Raw genomic sequence first — 16359 nt, forward strand, 5'->3', positions numbered from 1 at the left:
CCTATCTCGTCTTTTTGAAATATGCTTCACTATATTGCTTTTTCTTCTACAATTTTCAATACTCTCTCATTTGATACCTTGTCTGTTCATCTAAGCAAATTATATCTGAGGATTTTAAAAGCAAAAGAAATTTTGCAATTAAATTCTAGTAACAACTGATATAAATTAATTTACATTTTTCTTAATAGTTGTCAATAGTTGTTTTTGTATGTAATTCTCAAATTTTAAATAAATTTCATATTTTCATGCTTAGGTATATACACGTCTATTTTTATGAAATATTAAATTATTATTTTCCGTAAACTATATGGGATGTTAATTGTAAAAGATACGGGCCGCGCTGGCTGGAAGCGTATGTGTAATAAATGTGAAAATATCACTGAAGCTTTAAAGTTAAAATATTACTTACTCTTATTTTAGGGTTTCGTGGCCTTGGGCTTCTGTTGAGCCTCCGTTTGCTGCTAGCTTTTCATTTAAAGTTATCTGTACCATAACTCTTTTAACTTTTTATTTAACTTTTTTAACTTTTTATTTGCTCAACAATAAATTTTGGTTAATGAAAACTTTATTGTTTATTTAGTTACTTTAATAATTGAAATGAAAGATAAAATGAAAGTTACAAACATAAATACAGTTATCACGTTGTTGAATGATAAATGTTGTTTATAGAATATTAACTTTATATTAATTGCAGAATTGTATTTAACTTTGATTGCATTTACAGTTTGATTGAAAATATTTTATACTTCACCTAACACAAGAATATAAGTTGGCCTTTTCTTTAACATCAATAATTACATTTATTTTGTAAAACAAAAGGGAGGAAATTTAATTTTACTCAAATTATAAATGACCTTAATTCGAGGGTGTGTCATTTGGAATTTTTAGCTTTATTGCGCACTACACTCAAATTCAGTTAATGAAATGTTTGCCACTTTACCTCCTTTCTGATGACTGTCCGTTGAACATTTTCCTTTTCTTCTAGCAAGGTAGCTCCGCTGACTCTCCGTGTAAGGTATCCGTGTTTCTTTGTTGTCTCGTCCCCCGGAAAGTTTTAGATGGTTCACATTCTTGAAAAGTTTGCAAAGTTCCAAACGCTTACTCCATTTACTGCGTTTTATCATTACAGTCGACGCTACACTTTTATAAAACGTTGATTAAATTATTATACTTATTATACGGTCTTCTGGTACAAGAAAGAATTGCAATACTGTTCTTTTGTCACAGTCGAAAATAGCGTACTCTTGCGGCCTCTCGCATTTTTACCACTACTTGCCCCACTAAAACTGTCTTTCACCGCTCAGATCGCGAAGATGTATTATTATACGGGTTGTTACCCCTGAATTCAGTCTGGACTTCGCGATTCGATGATCTTGACAACTTGATTTTTTCAACCTAACTAAAAACCTTTTCTGTCCTCTTTCTCCTCTTCCTTTATCATTTCACCTAATTACTTATTCATTTCTTTCTCCTTTCCTATTTGTCCTTTACACACTCTGACCATTTTGACACACCCCTTGTCTAATATAACCAATAATTGTTTTTTTTTTCATTTTGTTTCATTAAGTTTCATTTTCTGTCTTATTGGTTTCTCTCCTTTTTCTTGACAACCCTCTCTTTTCATTGGTTTTTCTCCTGTTTCTTAAGAAAGACCTCCCCTTTTTTTTTCAAAGTCACCCTCTTTAGCCAGAGACCCCTGCTGAGGTTGCCGCGCTACCAATTTAGAATGATCCTCGAGTGCCAAATGTGAATGCCTTACGAAATTACCTTATTTTTAAATATAGATTTTAGTATTTATTAAACCCGATTTATTAAATATTATATTCTTTTGTGACAATTTAATTTCATTTTCTCAGATGTTTCTTACTGGAATATGCATATTTATATTTCTATGACAATCTTGTCTTGCTATAATAGTGGTGGTATTAATAATGTTGAATAAAACAATATTTCTATCACTGATAGTGTTAATAATTATAATATTTGTTGGTTAAATAAGACTAATGATAATTATGGTATCCCTATAAAATGTCTATATCTACTTGAATATGTTATACACAACTAAAATGATCCTCCTTTTTAATAATTCTTTATGCAAAATACTAGTTACCAGTAATGATGATGATAATAAAATTAATAATAATAATAATAATAATAATAATAATAATAATAATAATAATAATAATAATAATAATAATGTTATTTTATTCTAAATATTTTCACAGATTATGTACAGCCTTTTAACTATTTTAGTAATGATCTTTTGCCTAGCACTTAATTGATGCTGTTAATACTTATATGATTATATGTAATATATAGATCTCATATACATAGCGATAGAGAGAGACAGACAGACAGACAGACAGACATAGGGAAATCCTTTCAAAGAAATAGTGCTCCATTTATTTGTTTACATTTGCGTATAAAATATACTCAATTTTGATCATTGTTACGTATTATAGTAATTTTAGTTAAGAAAATTCCCCCACTTTCTCTCTGTGTTTTTTTTACCCCCTCATCTTTTTACGTTTTTTGTTTTGTGATGTTTTTTTAGGGTTGCTTTTTAAAGATTTTTTTCCTTTCTCTTGCGGCTGTAAAACTGACCGCTTAGGGACAGAATTTTTTTATGGTAAATGTTACGTGTTTTAATAAATATTGATAGACGCCGGAGAGTTTTGAGATTTTTTTTTTAAAATGACCATAAAACTTAGCCGTGTTACTTTTTTGTTACCATGCGTTAAAGCTAACAAAGTATAAAAAAACAAAACGGCTGCATACATCCAATTCTTTTCTCTTTTTTTTAAAAAAAAACAGAAGGTAGTCCTCATTATTTTACGGCCACACACGAAAAAAAAATAGGCAACAAACTTGTAAGTTTCGTGGTTTCTTTCATGAAATTTTAAACTATAGCGTCTTTACCACCCTGGAAAAATTTTTTAACATAAACAATTCATTAACTAATACAAAACAGTCCATTTATTTATTTTAAAATTGTTACTTGTAACCTGTCACCAACGCACTTTCAAAAAAATGGCCATAAATATAACAAACAAACTGCGGTTTTAAACCGTGGGTGAACCATTTCCCAAAACTAGCTAACATACACACAGTCCAGACTATCTGGGGACATACTAACAAAAACAAAATGTCCAATATGTTGTCACATTTATAAAAGCAATAAGCACGCAAAATTTTAAAGTATAAATAAAGCTTCGCTACTAAGAGCGTGTAATAAAATAAATAACATTGCCGCAAAAAAGATAATACTATTTAGTAATAAAACGAGCAAAAATAATGAGCAAAGCACTAAAGACAGTGTTAACAAATGAAATTAATGAGTTTTGCGAGGCGTACATAAATGATGTCATATGTGGATCAAATTCGTTTGAAAACCATTTAAAACACTTAAACATTGTGCTGGAAAAATTAAAAAAGTCAGGCCTAACAATAAAGCTATCAAAATGCAAATTTGCCAGGCATACAGTGCCTATATTAGGCTATGTTTTGACTCCTTCTGAAATCAAAAAGGATCCTCAAAAAATACAAACAATAAACGAGTTCACTCCTCCAAAAAATGTAAAACAGCTAAGGTCTTATCTGGGATTCCTAAATTTCTACAGGGCGTTCCAAAATAAATATGCAAATTTAGTCGCGCCACTTTTGCCACTTTTGCGTAAAAAAACGCCATTCCGCTAAACTCCTAAATGTCAAACGGCATTTAAAAACATTAACAAAGCATTTTCAAAAGAGGTCACACTACATCGGCCTATAATAAATAAAGTGTTTTATTTAGCAGTTAATGCAAGCAATGTTGCCATCAAAGCGCAATGTTTCCAATATAACAATAAAAAAAACATTGAAATAATAAAATTCGCTAGTCAAACGCTAAATAAGCATAAAATCCACTATACAATTACAAAGCTCAAATTTTTATCACTGATATATAACATATCAAAATTCAAAATGTACCTAGTTTCATCAAAATTTATTGTGTTGTCAAACCACGCTGCGCTTAAATTCATTTTATAATGTAAGTTAAAAAATGCTAAGCTCTCTAGGTAAATATTAGCCATCCAAAACCTAAATTTTAAATTCCAATTTGTACCTTCAAAGAAAAATATGTCAAATTATCTTTCAAAATACCCAATCAATTCTAATTCTAAAAGTTATAAAATAAATCAAAATCCAATTTCACCTAAGGTGATGGCTAAGTTAACATGTCAAATACCAGGCGAATTACGCAAACAGTTAGCTAATTTGTCGACACTGCAACAAAACGACAAAATCCTAAGTAAAATATTAAATAAAATAAAAAACAAAAAAACAAGTACTATAAGTATTTTATACAAAATGGGTTGTTATGTAAAAAAAATAATAGGGGAACGCAAGTTTATTTACCCAAAAAAATTAAACTTCCTGTAATAAAATATTTTCACAATTTAAAACATTTTACATACAAAAAAACGTTGGCTTCAATTAATGAATATTTTATATGGCCGAAAATAAAAAAAAATCAAACAGTTTGCCGCTTCATGCAACATATGTCAAAAATCAAAGTACCCTCAAAAATACAAAGCGGGTCCATTAAAGCCCATCATCACAACAGGCGTGGCCCAATGTGTAAGTTTAAATTTCATAGGGCCATTGCCGCGTGGAAAAAGAGGTATTCAATATTGTGCAATGTTTTGCAATCTCTTTAACAAATATATAATAATATACCCTTTAAAAAGGGTAACTACAAAAGCTATATTAAACAAACTAAAAATTAAATAACATTATTTGCTCGTCAACCCACGGGTGCAAATCATTCTCACGAATCGGGAAAACACAGTTCTTAAGTAGGAAATAAAAAAATGGATTAGCAAAACTAAAAATCAAACACAAAACTACTACACCTTATCATCCTGCTGAAAACCCAATAAAAATTTGCAACAAAACTGTAAAACGAATTTTAAAAATTCTGTGTCACAAAAAACATAGCAAATGGCCATTGGGTGTTAACTTTACAGCCAATTGCATAAATTTATCTATTCATAGTTCCACGGGGTGCACGCCCTTTGAGTTGCATTTTAACAGAAAACCAACAAACGAGCTTTACAAAATTCTAGGGTTGGAACCGCCCCTCAGGACACACAAATAAAAATAAAACTAGCTCGTGCCAAACTAAAAAAAAAAAAAAGGCAAAGCAATGTAAGGGTGCGTTTAACCAATCACAGGCTCTGGTAACTTATAAGTTAAAACAAAAGGTTCTTTTGCAAAACTCTCACCATTCAAATGCCTTAAAAGGCGTAACAAAAAAACTCCTATTAGTTTTCCTCGAACCGTACCGGATTTCCAAAGTCGTAAATCCCAACGCGTACGAACTCACAAAGGTCAATTCCAAAAAAGTAGTAGGCATATACCATGCCATTCACTTGAAAAAATATATCAAGAGGCAAAAAACATTTAAAAAAAATAAAAATAAAAAAAATAAAAAAATATACATATATGTAAAAAAACAAATAAAGTACCCAAGTTAATTACAATTTTGTATCATTTCTTTAGTATAAATAAAGAAGGGATGTAAATATTTAAAAGTAGGAACAGTGTTGCAAAATCACGTTTTCACATTTTCACGCATTTTCTAAAATGATGAAAAACTGAAAACGTGAGGGGGGAAATATGTAATACGCATAATTATATATATATATATATATATATATATATATATATATATTAATTAACTACATTCATTGCTTAATTATATATATATTATTTAACTATATTCATTAAAGTTAACTTTTTAAATATAGTTAAATAGTATATATATAATTAAGCAATAAATGTAGTTAATTAATATATATATATATATATATATATATATATATATATATAATTATGCGTATTACATAATATACGGAGCAAATCAAAAATATGGTAATGGACTTGCATGCTTTCTAAACACGTCATAACATACATCACTACTTTACTCTAATATTGGCCCCTACATAAGTAGATTTTTTTGTACTATTCTTATTTTATAATTGATATTTCACTACTTACAATTACACATATTATCAAACCACAATCTATCCAACCTTTTTTGTGGACCACTAAGCATGGATTTATACCAAAATAAAAAAAAATGAAGGTAATCAAATGTAAATATTTAAGAAAATTAGTTCTGTAATCACAAGCAAAGAATAATGCTAAATAAACTAAAAGTATCCATTAAGCTGTATTTGTTTCACTGATATTTATCTGTTTTGAATATATATATGTGCAATAATAAGTATCATTTTAATGGAACAAAACTAGTTCGACGAAATTTGTCATTACTATAAATTTGAAGTCATTGAATTAAAAAAATACATTTTTATTCACTATCATTCTGCCCAAAATACAACCAGTTGTATTAATAATTTAGATATGTAGTAAAATATTGTGCAGTACTGAGAAATACAGTCATTTTACTCTGTGGAAGGAGGAACTAAAACAAAACTACTAACAAATCATACTTCCAAAATTCCAACTTTTGAAACTAAATTAATTTGAACTGTAATATTAAAAACTCCCAAAAACGTTGTGTTTAGCATTACTTTAATTTTGAAGAATCCTTTAACCAAAATAACAGTTCAGCTAAGATTAATACTCAAATTTTACTAATAAGCATCCGATGAAACAAATTATGTCAATGAAGAATTCAGGGATGCTTTTTCACTTAAGTATTATTCCAAATTGTGTTATTTAATGGATTTTCTTCAGTAAATTCAGATCAATTCTTATTTTTGAGCATTATTAATTGCACTTTAGTCCTTAAACATACCTTATTTTAGATAAAAAAAAAATAGCAAAAAATTACTAAATACATTCCATAACTGAAATTAAATACGACTGAAATTAAACATTCACTTTTCACCATCAGCTACTTATTCTTAACCCCAAACGTTCCTCAAATCAGGGGTTTACACGACTATTTCCATGGCAACGCTTACATTAAAGCATATGGGAATAAAAACACATACAAGACTATGAATATAATCCAGCTATTTTTTAAGAGTTATCGAATTTTCTGAGTGAATAATTTTGAAAATATTTATCCCAATTAAATAAATCGAATATTTAGAATACGATAATAGTAAAGTAATATAAATTTAGATAATTTAGAATAAGTTTCCTAAATAGGCCTATCTATAACCATTTCAATGAGTAACAAACTTGATCATTAGTATCAGTACGCCTACATATGTATTAGTCAATTCACAATACGATTAAGTGACCTAAATTAAAACTTGGAAAAATTGAATAAATAGCATTAATACACAAAATTTTCAATAAATTATGCTAATATATTTGAAAAGATAATACGGTAGGAAAAACTTTTAATTAGTGGTCATTGAACCGAAGCACTATGCGGGGACGCTGTTTATAACAAGGCGGAGCATTCTTGAAGATATTTCTTTCTACTGTTATAATGATATCCAATCCATAAGCAACACGTGCAGTTGATTTCTTTTTTCTTTGTTCATTCCCATTTCAAAGACATATTTGGCAATAATATTCTCTAGCAAGGCTGCGGAAGGGTTGTTAGGAGAGGAGTGAAGAGCCCGTGACATTTGTATATTGTGCATATAGTGGGTTTGTGGAAAGAATACCGCTATCTTTAGTCGTACTCCCGTAGTGCTTAATATAATATCTATTAAAAAGCTAAATTTTCCTACATTTTATCCCATATTCGTAAAATCTCCCTTTTTCCCTCTTTAAAAATTTTATTAAATCCTCCTACGCCGCGAGAAATTTTCCTCAAACTAGGATCAAATGTGAGTGTGGCATTGGCGCCAATTGATGTACGAGTCCATTTCAATTGTAAAGTTTTTTTTTTTTTTTTTTTAAGCCAACCACGCAAAGATTCAACTTTATTATCCTTTTGATGTATTTTATCTGTATCTCAGGTTGTATAATATTTATTTGAAGCTCTTTGGAAAAATTTTATTCATTAACATTTTCTCTAATAAATATTTACATTTAAAATACAAACTTCCTTTTCCAGTTTGGCGCCCTCTTCACCTGGCGCCTCCTGCAAAAGCGTAGTTCGCAGGATTTAAGATCCAGCCCTTGTTCTAGAATCCGATCCAATGGGAAGTATCTCTCTTGGAATGCAGCAGAAGATTAATGCAACCCAATGAAAGTGTCGTGACCAGAATATTGTTGATAATTTACGTCTATAAAAAATGCTAAAAGTTAAATCGCGCATCCGCGACGCGAACTGGTGAATCAACGAGCCATACGTGAAACAATGGAAAAACAATAAACATATTAATATGTAATTGAAGTATGAAATAATCAAAACGAATTTTATGCGTTGGTGTTCTTGTGTGTGTCTATAGTCTTTGGTAAGTTGTATACTATTATTTTTCATATTTCCAATAAAGGTTTATTAATATTCTACATATTTTAAAGCTCACTAAAATCATATTTACTATGTTTAGTATTTAATCAATATATAGATAGTTTATTGTTACATTTAGCCTTGTTCAGATAGCCTACAAGGTATTAACTCCCCGGTTATTAGCTTATACTTGCACAGAAAGGTGTTCCTGCAGTCGTCCAGTGACTATAGTTCCATTGCGTCTACTGGCATGAACCTTACTTGGAAACTTATTGACATAAATGTTATTATAGCAATGTAGCATTTTTTTACAATATCATATATGTAAACCGTCTGCAATACTTGTAGAACTCATGTTTTGTTAGTTATTTTCCTGTATTTCTATATATGCTTTGTACATGGGCAAGGTTTTCGTGATCCTTTAGACAGTGTCGGAGCCGTAGTGGGCAAAGGTAGGAAAGCAATAGAGACACTCGGGTATGGCGTAATAAATTGTGACTGTGATAAACTTTTGGAATATGTTAGAGTGTGTAATAAGTGTACTTGGCAGATTACGTGATGTTCATGGTTATTTCTTTGTGTGTTTTATGTAAATTTGTGATATAAATTGACTTCTTAGATAATTATCTTTCTAATAAACTATCGCATTTTATCGGTACAATTTCCATTTTAGTGTTGGGCTTTTCTAAATGGACGACTTATCTAATGGGAGTGACATTAAAACAAAGACAATAGTTCCGATAATCATTTGCCTGTTGAAACTTTGAATCACTTAACAACATAGTTCTTTGTTTGAAAACTTTCATGTTAAATAGGTTTCTATGTTTCAATTCAGCCAACTAAAATATGAATCTTTTATGTAGTTAATGTAGTTTACTTACCAAATAGAATGCTTCTTTCTTCGCTTCAAAATGCGTCGCACTTCGTTGTAACATGAATCAGAGCAGCCAGCTTCAAAGTGATTAATTGCGACGTACAACTACCTTCTTCCAAGTGTGCTTTATGCAACTGAACTTTGAACGCTGACCACATATGCGTTAATTAGCTTGATAGCACATAACTTCTTCATTGGTCACGTAATCATATCGTGGAACTTTTGCTTGAGATCTTGTCGGGAACTTCCCGAATTTATTATTCATCAGCAGTTTATAAGTAGAACACAAGGGTGCCAACATAATTCATAGATTTGCTAATGTGAAAACACGAAAGCTTCATTTACCATTTTAAAAATTAAAAAAAGGAAAGCAATGAAGTTGTAGACGCTATACTTATGAACAAGTGAAATTCGTTTGACATTATGAAACTACAGTATACTTCCAAACTACGTGGATACAATAGGGGAAAGTATCCAAATTTCCTCCCCCATTTGTGTTTTTTTTTACTCCCGTTAAAACAATAATAGGTTTAGACACATAGAAATTACATAGTACTGTAGTTTGGACACGTAACTAAGACATGCCGTATTGGATTTTGGAGAGATAATAATTAAATAAAAGAACTGCTGAAAAATATTAAAAAGTATGAATTTTTGATTTTCAAAAAAGTGTTCCTAATTTCGTACCCCAGTATTTTGAGAGAAAAAATGTGTAAGTTTCATTTCTAAGTGCACAAATTTCTTTATTTATAAAGGTACTACACAAAAAACGCAAATACATAAGAAATAGTCGGAAACTGGAACATAATGCATATAAAAATGAAAATTAGGCCTATGAGTTTCTTCGAAAATAATGTCCACTATTACAATACCTTGCCGCATGCAATGTCACTTACAAAAACCCGTTAATACTTAAGAAATTCTTGAAAAATGAAATATTACACCTATAAAAATGGCAATTAGGCCACTAGTTTCTTTGAAAATAATGTCCACTTCGTAATAGCCTGATACTTGCAACATCACTTACAAAAAAAAAAAAAAAAAAAAAAAAACTATAAGAAATACTGAGAGAATGAAATATTATGCTTCACTAAACTGCATTGAGGTTTCTTTTTAAGAATTTAAACTAGGCATACATCCACATAAATGATTTACTAGGAGAGGAAGAACACAATTCGTGACACCATTGAAAGCCCTGTGTACACCGTATCTACTTTTCCCCTTTCTTGTCTGCGGAGAAGGACTTCCCAAAAATGTTACAGTCAACATCCTCGTTCTCGCTGTCTTCATTGTCAGTCGATACATATGGAGTATCTTCGTCTTCTTCTTCTTCTTCTTCCTCACTTGATGACGGGACATTTACTCATCTTCTCGGTTTCTTGTTCTTCACAGAAACAGTATTTGCTCGTTTCCTAGATCTAAATGATCCCTGCTGAGACTTAAGGCAAAACGTAAAGGTGCTTAGCTCAGTAGGTCTAGATATTTTACAGCTACTTTCTGCAGAACTTTCCGGAAGAAGTCTTTTCGTGAACCTTTCTAGAGGTTTATTTATATCAGTAGATACACAACTATAAATATTTTTCTTCTCATCCATCTTCTGAATGTCATGTGAGGAAATCTGGTGACAAGGGCATCTGAAATTAGATAGGAAACGAATCATCAGATTCCATTATTTTAACATCTAAACCGAGACGAGAGAGAAATAATTGTTCCAAATTTCGTCCCGGGGATGAAAATTAGGTATACCTAAGGGGACGAAATTAGGAACTCATCCATTCTCCAATATGACGACAAGTGCGCATAGCGCTCGTGCTTCAAACAATTACAACTTTCCAATCTTAAAATAGACATTATAATCTATTTGTAGACAGAAAATTGTGGTGCGTTTACTTACCTTTAGTGCTAAGAGTGTTGTCACAACCAACAAAACAAAACATTTTTGCTTCTGATAATTATTAAACAATAGAACAATCACTACAAAACAAAACGACTTCTCGCATCGATACGTCCAGCTCACAATTTCCTTTACGGAAATTTCAGTTAGGTACTTCCAGGTTGCGGCACTTATCAACGTAGAAAACAGGGGGACGAAATGCTGTACTTTTAATCGACTGAAACCGGATGTAGTAGAGCTATAGCTTCCGGTTGCAATTGAGAGATAAGTTCTGAGGTGGAACGGACACTGAATCCATATTAACCATAATAATTCCTCGCTATCCCTTATAATTACTGGTATTGCTATATAGGAATCCATATAAGAACCGGAAGTTGTACTAGTTTCTACTACTTCCGGTCTCAGTAGAAGATATGAGATCCTGAATCCATATCGGGAAAAAAGTTTGTCACTTGTTATTATCCTTTCCGCTCTGTACAAATCACTATTGGAACTCGGTGTAGTAGAAATGTATATTTTTATCATTTACGGTTGCAATAGATGAACTCGGAGATAGAATCTATTCTTGTAGTATTGGATCAATACATATATGGGCGGCGGCGTGACCCCTTAATGTATATGGTTTCATTTGGAAATGCAAATTTTTTCTATGTATTACTGGTTCATAGGGAAAAATGGTGCCATGTAATACGCCGTTGCGTGAGTACGTATTTGTTATTTTCTTCCCGTGGAGTTGAGAAAGCTACAGAAATTTCGTTTTAATCACAATTCAAAGCAATTAATATTGCAATTGCGTATTTCTTTAAATGTCGTAACATCTGCTTGTAGTATTTACTGTCTTTTATTTTCTAACAGGTAAGAGTAATAATATACATTTAATGGCATGGGTGGAGTCAAAAATATAAGTCGTTTATTAATCCCCAGTTTCAAACCAAGCCTCATTATCCTTTCTATTTATTTGTTTTCCCAATCTGTTATTAAATAATCTGATCACGCAATTTTCCAGACAGAATTTTAAGATGTTCATGAAGCAAGAAATCAAATTTCTTCTTACACTTTCGTTGTTTAATGTACAATGTGCCACTACCTACTTGCGTTGCTCTTGTCAATTTACTTACTAAAATGTGAAATATGATATAGGTATTTTAACTGAAAAAGATAGTATCCTATTAGTCATACAACTTTTCGTGAAACATAGTGTTAGAACAGGGGTTTCCAAACTGTGCGGCACGCCACCTGGGGAGGCGCCGAAAGTTGTCAGGGGAGGCGCGAGAACTTTTTTTTTTTTTAAAAAAAGTCCTACAAGGAACATATTTATAATGTAACACGCATACTTAAGTCTGCACCCTTCTTCTTAAGTAATACATAGTTGACTAAGCCTTTGTATCATTTCTATTCCACATACAATCACGGATGACCCTTTTACCTTAGGTTTAAATGTGTATAATTCTTCTTAGATGGACACTAATGATGTTCTACATTATCTCTGTAGAATAGTATGTCTTCTTAAATGTGTCTGGAATTTCGCACAACGACACGAGAGCTGAATTTTTCTTTGTCTTAATTTTCTGTTATTATTTTTGGGACGATTCTTGAGTTTTAATATTTTCTAAAGTACTACCGCCATTTACAAATAGTCTTATTTGTTTTATTTCCATTGGTGGAAACCGTCTTGTGTCTTGTCATTTCAAAATATGTGCCGAGATTTAACAAATTGTGTGACTCAAAACAAACTCATACATCTCATTGATTTTGTTCAACATTTATAAGTGCCAGTTTTTATTATTTAAATTCCTTTTGTGCTCGTATTTTTCAATTTTTAACATTAATATCAGTGTTATCCCACAATATGTTAATGAGATATTTCCATTAGTGATTAACAAATTAAACATAGTTTATCATAGTGATAGTCTTTTTTTTTAGGGACACAAATATTTATGTTGTTGACACGTTTCATTTTTGAGAGGGGAGGCGCGTTCAGATTTTGGTGGTTCAGAGGAGCCTCAACTTCAAAAAAGTTTGAAAACCCCTGTGTTAGAAACAACCAGGAAAACTAACATTGATGTACAAATATTCAGATCATGTCTTGCCCTCCCACTTTTAACGTCCAATCGCCGGCAGTGTAATCACTTCACTTCTCGCTATCTATTACAATTTAGTCATTATCACTGTGACAACAAGGTTGAAACCGAGATATTTACCATTTCCAGTTTGATTGAACAGAGTGATAAAGGGTCAAAACAAAAGTAATTCTTGGCACACAAAATCCATATTTAAAAAAAAAAAAAAAAAAAAAAAAAAAAAAAAAAAAAACTTTTTCACTTAAAGCTTTTGTTCTATGGAAATCAATTTTAAAGCCCGAAATAGTAAAAACTTCTATGACTTTTGGTTTCAGTATTGACCTAACTGTACAAATATAATCTTTTTGAGGGGGATATGCTGAATCAATTAAAAAAAAACCTTTGGCAATCAAAGTTGAAGCCGGAAATGGTTTATTTCACTTCCGATTTGAATAGAAGGTTAACGGTAGAAAGATGAAATCTATTCTTAGGGGCGGGGCAGGGACGTACGCACGGGGTGGGTCCTGAGGGTCCGGACCCCCAAATCCGGACTTTTTTGTAAATTTAATCTAATTTTAGGGTCAATTTTACAATTTTTAATATAATTTAGCCTAAAATTGTGTTTGGGCTCCCTGAAAAGCTTTGAACCCCTCCCGATATAAATTCCTGCTTACGTCCCTGGGGCGGGGAATCAATTCCAAAAACCGTTTTTGCCTCCTTTTATCGTTTCTGTGCTGATACCTGTCAACAGACAGACGGACGAACACATCCGTTGTATAAGAATTCCGACAAATATGCAATGCATAATTTGGAAGTCTAAACAAAAATGTACTTGCATGAACTTCCAAGTAAATAACGTAATCTTTCTCCACCATACAATCGTTCTGCTATGAGTAGAAAGCAGTGGCGTACCGAAGTGGAGAAGAGTACAAAAACTCAATCTCGTATCATTTCAGGACAAGTGTGATTTTTATATATGTTGCCACTGGAACTTTGAATTTAAAGTATAGGCCTGAAAAGTCAAGCATGTTTGCATTTTCAAATGATGTTACTTTCGTTTCCTATGTACAGAAGAAAAACCGAAACGTTTTAGTAGTATCAAGCATTTTGATGATCGTATAAATGAAAGAAGTGGTATTGCCGCAAATCCAGAAATGATTACCTTTTATAATCAAACGAAATCAGGTGTTGACATTTTGGACGAAATGTGTGCCTCGTTCACGTATAGCCAGAAATACACAGCGCTGGCCATGTGTTGTATTTTTCTCGATGTTGAATATAGCTGGTATAAATTCACAAATATTCTTTGTTGGTAATGGTCAGGCAAAAATTACTTGGAGGCCTTTCTTGAAACAAGTAAGTCATGAGCTTGTGCATGAGCAGCTCTGCAAAAGAAGTTTCCTAAGGCAAGGGATTCCTTCTGCTTTGCAAGCGAGTCTGGAAAAGTATCGACCAGCAAATGGAGCAGATGAAGAACCAGTTGGTGAAGGAACTGAACGTTCAGCGCAGCGATGGAGCTGCGATTCATGTAGGAAGAACAAAAACCGAAGATTGACCAGAACTAAATGCAAGGAATGCAGCCGACCAATTTGTCTCCAGCATATGGATCCCGTGTGCTCCGATTGCTTTCCTCGATTAGAAACAATACAAGTTGAATCGAGTGACGAGTAAATGATTTGTGATTGTTTATATTTCTATGTTTTTTTGAATTCGAACTATCACGATATCAGGGGTATAATGACTTAATATAAGTTCATTTTCTTCTATATACTCTTCTATACTTACTTTGTTTAGAGACACTACAACATTACTAAGCAGTGTTTGTGCTTAGGAATATCATTCACAGAGGATTGACTTGTTAACAATAATCTTGCTTTAGTTGTCTAGTGCTTTAGATTTTGAATAAATGAAAGCAATATGCAATATGTTTGTGTTCTAGGCGCAAAAGCATATGAAGCAGAACGCTTCCAGAAGTTTGTGTATCTACTGATTCCTAGCGACTTATTCAATGACTATTTTTTTCTTGAGCTACTCTCATTTCATAGTGTTTTTAAAATTTGTTTTTTCCTCAAATTAGAACATTTAAATGCGATGAATCACCATAGCATAAGCCAATGCTTTCATGTTTTTTAAAAAAAATAAAATAAAAAATAACTACTAGTATTAAATCAAAGGGAAAGTCAAATGTATTAATCTGATACATTGCGACAAAAACCTTGGATCTAAATGTTGCGACTAACCGAGGGTTAAACGTAAGACTAAGTTTACGACAGAAATTCTTACTCCTCTTTGTTAATTTTTCCTCAACTGGATTATATTGGGGGGCGTGGAAGCCACCTTTAAATATTGGGGGGGGAAGTGTCCTGCCCTCCCAAAGTCGGCGTCTATGTATACAATAATAATGAATAGTTGTGTGGGTGCGAAGTAAAGAATACAGCTTTGCTTTCCGCGTCTATTGCTTGGTGGTGAAGAATTGTAGACAAAATCAGGCATAACCGATTTAAACCATTTATGCTCAAACATAAAAAAAAGATACAAATCTTTGGCTTCACATTTGACTGAAACGAACGTTAATGCAATAAGAAATCAAACTGATGATGGCAGGAGCAAGGGAATGGAATCGACAAAAACAATAAAACAAAAATAATAATAAATAAGAAGAGTGACAGTACAAAATGAAACAGAGAATCCAAAGAAGTGTGCGATGTTGTAATTTATGAAGCTAAAACCCGGTTTAAATTCATAGGACATCTCATGATAGCAATGTTATTTGGACCAGATATGTTTCCATAGTATACTTCAAATTTTCGTAGATAAACTGTCAATAAAATGTGTTTAATTTAGAGATTTTTTAAATAACAGTAATCTCTGCCACGAACTGTCTTCAGTGTACGCTGCAGATAAATTTCGGTCACTGTCAGGGATGTAGGTTTACTAGAATTAATTGTTCGGAATAATCTAGGAAAATCATTTTGTGAATTTACAAAGCTTCTGAAACCGATATTAACTGTACCTATAACGTCAGCGGAAGAGAAAAGGTGTTTTTCCACATTGAATACAATTAAGATATTTTTAAAGAATTCAATGTCCCAAGAAAGGTTATTAGCATTCGCATTCATCGAAAAAGACCTGATAATGGGAATACCAGACTTCAACCAGCGTG

The 16359-nt window shown here is 32.0% G+C and overlaps 1 protein-coding gene across 2 annotated transcripts in view; it reads right to left on the reverse strand.

Moving 5' to 3' along the window:
* Positions 1-9403, reverse strand: part of LOC145663899 (receptor-type tyrosine-protein phosphatase delta-like) — a 212260-nt gene extending 202857 nt beyond the window's left edge. For both annotated transcript variants that reach the window (XM_081730070.1, XM_081730069.1), the window contains exon 1: positions 9250-9403. The gene's annotated coding sequence lies outside the window, so the exon portion shown is untranslated. The remainder of the gene's footprint in view (positions 1-9249) is intronic.
* Positions 9404-16359: the final 6956 nt, after the last annotated feature.

The sequence above is a fragment of the Thermobia domestica genome, chromosome 11, assembly GCF_964235325.1.
Source record: "Thermobia domestica chromosome 11, izTheDome1.hap1.1, whole genome shotgun sequence".
Classification (NCBI taxonomy): Eukaryota; Metazoa; Arthropoda; class Insecta; order Zygentoma; family Lepismatidae; genus Thermobia; species Thermobia domestica.